The sequence below is a fragment of the Dipodomys ordii genome, unplaced genomic scaffold (assembly GCF_000151885.1).
Source record: "Dipodomys ordii isolate 6190 unplaced genomic scaffold, Dord_2.0 Scaffold134, whole genome shotgun sequence".
NCBI classification, from domain to species: domain Eukaryota; kingdom Metazoa; phylum Chordata; class Mammalia; order Rodentia; family Heteromyidae; genus Dipodomys; species Dipodomys ordii.
In genome coordinates, this window is record NW_012267350.1 from 280,465 (window position 1) to 285,958 (window position 5,494).

Below are 5,494 nucleotides of genomic sequence, written 5' to 3' on the forward strand. Positions count from 1 at the left end.
GGTTCCTCAAAAGACTCCACATAGAGCTCCCCTATGACCCAGCAATCCCACTTTTGGGTATTTGCAGATCCTATCTTGCAGATGATTTTCTCTGTGTTTCTCTCTCTCTCTCTCTCTCTCTCTCAGAACACCATTCCTATTAAGTTTAGATTTAATTTGTGTGCGTGTGAGTGTGTGTGTGTGTGTGTGTGTGTGTGGCTATGTGTGTGTTTGTGCCAGTACTAGGGCTGTAACTCAGGCCTATACTCTCAATCAGCTTTTTCAATTGTAGCTAGGGTTCTACCACTTGAGCTGCACCTCCAGACTTCCTATTGGATTAGAGCCCCAAAGCTTATGACTTCATTTAAGCCTAATTATCTCTTAAAAGAAACAGTTGGGCACAGCTGGTTCATTCCTGTAATCCTAGCTACTCAGGAAGCTGAGATCTGAGGATTAAGGTTCAAAGTTAGCCCAAGTAGTCTATGACATTCTTATCGCCAATTAACTATCAAAAAGCCAGAAATGGAGCTGTGGCTTAACTGGTAAAGCACTAGGCTTGAGCAAATAGAACTCAGGAACGGTGCTCAGTCCCTGAATTCAAACCCCAAGACTGGCGCGCGCGTCCACGCGCGTGCACGTGCGCACACACACACACACACACACCCCACATCGCCCTCTATACCTTGAAGTCCTAACTTAACATGTGACTATATTTGGAGATAGGTTCTGTGTGCATATGTGTGTGTGTGTGTGTGTATACAACTCATCTGTAATAGGCAGTCTGATGAAAGAAATGAAAATAGTCATTACATTTGACCATGAGAAAGTTCCTAGTGATGCTGAAGAACAATTTCTGTGAAGTGGTAGAAGAACAAAAAATCATAGAGAATTTAGTAATAGAAGATGAATTGAACACACTTAAGAAATTAAAGTAGCCATTGTGATTTAAATAGGGTTTAAAATTTTCAGAAACTTTGGAAAACTGGAATGAGTAATGGAAAATGGGAGAACAAATTCAAGCTAGAATTTTGGTGGATCAAACTAAGGAAATACTGGGTTGTCTTACATCATTTATGGGGACCTTCTTTTATAGAAAACCTTAGGAGAGATTTCTGGTGTATCTCCTTAGGACAGAATCAACCTTTCTAACTCATATACTGTGATTCTTTGTCCACCCACTGAAATGGGTTTATGTGTTCCCAAGTGGGGTAGTGTCCTGGGGGAAAATAAAAGAAAAAGAACAAAAATGTTAAGTTTGCACTGTTATAGCATGTGACATAAAAACTATTCATTAAACCAGGCCCTAGTGGTTTATGTTTGTAATCCTAGCTATTCAGGAGGCTGAGATTTGAGGATTGTGATTCAAAACTAAGCTGGGCAGGAAAGTCCATGAGACTTTTATCTCCAATTAACCACCATAAAACAGGAAGTGGAGAAGTGGCTCAAAGTGGTAGAGCACTAGCCTTGAGCAAAAAGAGCTCAGGGACAACACCTAGGCCCTGAGATCAAGCCCCACAACCCACAAAAAACACAACAAAAAGCCAGAAGTAGAGTTCTGGGTCAAGTGGTAGAGCATTAGCTTTGAGCAAAAGCTCAGGGACAGCACCCAGGCCCTGAGTTCAAGCTCCAGGAGCAGTGCGCACGCGCGCACGCACACACATGCACGCACACACACACACACACACACACACACACACACACACACACACACTGGAGCAGGAATAAAATAAATGATCTGATCTGCTATCCTGAATGTATTTGTTTGGGCAATGAGTTGTTTAAATGAGTAGCCAACTTTCCCCTCTTGATCTTGGGCTCTTTCACTCAAGTATAATCCCCATTGGAGAACATTATACTGCTCTTATCACTCAGTTGTAAAGTCAGTGATGGCCACCTCCTACAGGGTGTGGGACTATGAAATTCCCTTCCATATTATACTGCCATGACTGCTTAGTGAGGCAATACACAGCATTTTCATCAATCCCTTATGACTCCTTTGTCAGCATCTAATGCTTCTTACTGTTATCTTAATGAAACTTCCTAACAACCCTGTGGGGGCGGGGGGGGGTGGCGAGGAGAGCTAGGTACATTGGCAAACCCACATCCTAGTTATATAGGAAGCATAAGTAGGATAACTGTCTTGATGGCTCTAGACATAAGTTTGAGAACTTTTGTAAAGATAACAAGCTTGCTTGCTGTCACATCACTAGAGTCAGATAAGTGGACTTTGAAATAGCTGTTCCAGTCAGCAGATATTTTTGTTTCAGTCCATAGTTGAGAGATTTCCAGAAAGTCTACTCTTACTTTATATCTATTGACACTTTATACCTGTTGACTCTTTTACAAGTGGGTCTTATCATTGAGTAAATATCTATTCAATTGGATTTTAAGTACCTTGAAGTAAGGTAGGGGCTATCTTGGAATAATACCCTGCATTGTGTTATACACATGGCAAAACAGAACATTGCTGAAGTTGACATTTTACTGTTTTAATTTGAATAGGTTAGGAGTGACATAACAAGTGGTCCAAAGGGCCATTTTTGAGTATACTTTCACCTAGACACTGACCATATCCCCTGACATTCATTTGGCAAAGCATTTTCCTCTTATCCTAATATTTTCTGGGTAACATATGTGACCTAGGCTTAAACCATCCAGCATCCCCTTCCCCCACCAGGGTGACTGGTTGAGAGTTTGACAAATGAACAAAGCTGGTTCACTTAGTGAGAAATTCAGGAAATCTGGCAATGCTTAGAGAAGATGCTTGCTCCTAGCTGGGCAAGGTGGCACATGCCTACCATCCTACCTATGTGGGAGATGTAGGTAAGAAGATCTAGGTCTGAGATCATCCTAATGTTAAACAAAAAGTGAGACTCTACCTAAAAAGAAGATAAAGCAAAAATGTCTGGGGTGTATGGCTCCAAAGATATATTCTCCTTGCTGGATATGTGATTGGACATATATCATCCCAGAGGCTACTGGCAGTCACTTCCCAACCATGATGTGGCCTTTTATGAATGACTACATATATAGATGAGAACAGAGTTGTACTGAGAGATGGGAAATAGGGCTTAACTAAGTCTTTGAGCCTGAGTCTTCTCATGTGCAGTCATGCCTGAAACTGGATGAGACCTCCAGAAGCAAATACAGAGTTGGAGATTGGGGTACACGGTATTTATAAGGGTGAGGGTGAGGCATTAGGAAGGGTAATAAGGAAGCAGATCTGAATAAGCCTCAGCCCATGTAGCAGGGAGCTCTGGGACAAGCATTTATTGTTGGACTTGACCCAAGATGGGCTTTTTTTGACTCATTTTCTCATTGAATATGGGTGACACAGGGAAAAAGCCTTGAGGGAAATGGTTCTCTGTCCCTGTGTCTGTCCTAGGAGGAGCAGTTGACAGGAGACTGCCTACTGACTTCAGTCCCTGAAGTTGTGCAGCAAGTCATTTCTGTTTAGGAGATTTGGCAGCACAGTTCTGTAATGAGTAGTTATGTAAAAAAAAAAAGTATTATCATGTTAAATTAGTTTGAGCTGAGTGTTCTGACACTTGCAGCCTAGAAAGTTCAAACTAATAGAGTGATTGTTTTGATAGCTAAAATCCCACTGCATATTTTTGTGCCAGTTCTGTGGCTTGAACTCAGAGATAGGGCAATGTCTAACTATTTTTGCTCGAGGCTGACTCTCTACCACATGAGAGCTCTGCCCAACTGCAGTTACTGTTGCTTAAAAGGTCCCAGTGTATCACTGCTATGCCCACCTGGCTTTGCAGTATTCATTTTTTTTTTGTCGATCATGGGGCCTGAACTCTGGGCCTGGGCGCTGTCCCTCAGCTCTTCAGTTCAAGGCTAGCGCTCTACCACTTGAGCCACAGCGCCACTTCCAGCTTTTTTTGCTTATGTGGTACTGAGGAATCAAACCCAGGGCTTCATGCATGCAAGGCAAGCACTCTACCACTTGAGCCACAGCGCCACTTCCAGCTTTTTTTGCTTATGTGGTACTAGGAATCAAACCCAGGGCTTCATGCATGCAAGGCAAGCACTCTACCACTGAGCCACCTTCCCAGCCTCTCATTTGTTTTGAAGCAGATGGGCTAAGTTTGTTGTATTGTGGTTTGACCTCAGGCTTTGAATTTGCTAGGCAGGTGCTCTGCCACTTGAGCCACACCTCCAACCTCTTTTTTGCTTTAGTTGTCGAGATACTTTTGAGTCATTCTCATGCTTTTGTCCAGAAACTATGATCCTCCTATCTATAGTTTCCCTCATAGCTGGGATGACAGAATTGTACCACCATGCCCAACTTGTGGTTGAGATAGGATTTTGCTAACTTTTTGTTCAGGCTAAGCTGGAATCTGAGTAGCTGGGATTATAGACACAAAGTCTATACTTGGCCCTTGTGTCAATATTCTTGATTTTCTGGAAAGAAGATGCGTTTCATATAAAACGAAGGATTTTTTTTCTCTTTTTGGTGGTATAGGGCTTTGAACCCAGGCCTTGCACTTTTCTTTTTTTGGGGGGGGAAGGGGTTCCAATCGTGGGGCCTGAACTCTGGGTCAGGGAGCTGTCCCTCACTCTTCAGCTCAAGGCTAGCACTCTACCACTTGAGCCACAGCGCCACTTCTGGCTTTTTTTCTGCTTATGTGGTGCTGAGGAATCGAACCCAGGGCCTCATGCATGCAAGGCAAGTACTCTACCACTGAGCCACCTTCCCAGCCCGGCCTCACAGTTTTCTAGGCAAGCTCTCTACCATTTAAGCCATGCCTTTATCTGGGAATATTTTCTTACAAGTAAAAATTATTCTTTAAAGGACATAGACAATCTTGTTGGACCTTATAGTACATTAAAGACAGACAAAGTATTTGTCATTTTCAACTGGAGTTGATCTTCTCATCTTGTGAAACTGCCTGGCTGAGGCTCTGCCATCCCACAGAACTGTGAGAAGTTATAATTATTTTAGAAGTTTGGAACTGTGATAAGAAAATATCATCCTATGCTACATATTGGTGGCTCATATCTATAATCGTAGCTACTTGAGAGTCTGAGACCTGAAGACTGAGTTCAAGGCCAGCCCAGAGAGAAAAGTCTGTGATAATCTCCAATAACCAGGAAAAGGCCAGGCTGGAGGCATGGCTCAAGTAATAGAGCACCAGCAGACAAGCAGGTTGAGCAAGAATGTGAAACTCCAATATCAACACACATAAACACACACAAACACACATGCAAAATAAATCCAGAAGTATTGAAAAAATACTACTAAGCATCAGACCTCCAGAAATTTTTCATTTTACAAAACGAAACTATATCTCCACCCCTTCCCTTTCCTTCCAGCCCTCAGTAGCTGCCTTTTATGCTTCCTTTTGCTCAGAACTGGACCATGTTAGATACCTGCAGTAAACAGAACATACAGTGCCTGTCTTTTTGCATAATTCACTTCACATAATGTCCTCAAGGTCCATGTATCTTGACCAAATACTTATTTTGAATATTTTAAATAATTATTTTAAGCCATTAAGCTTTG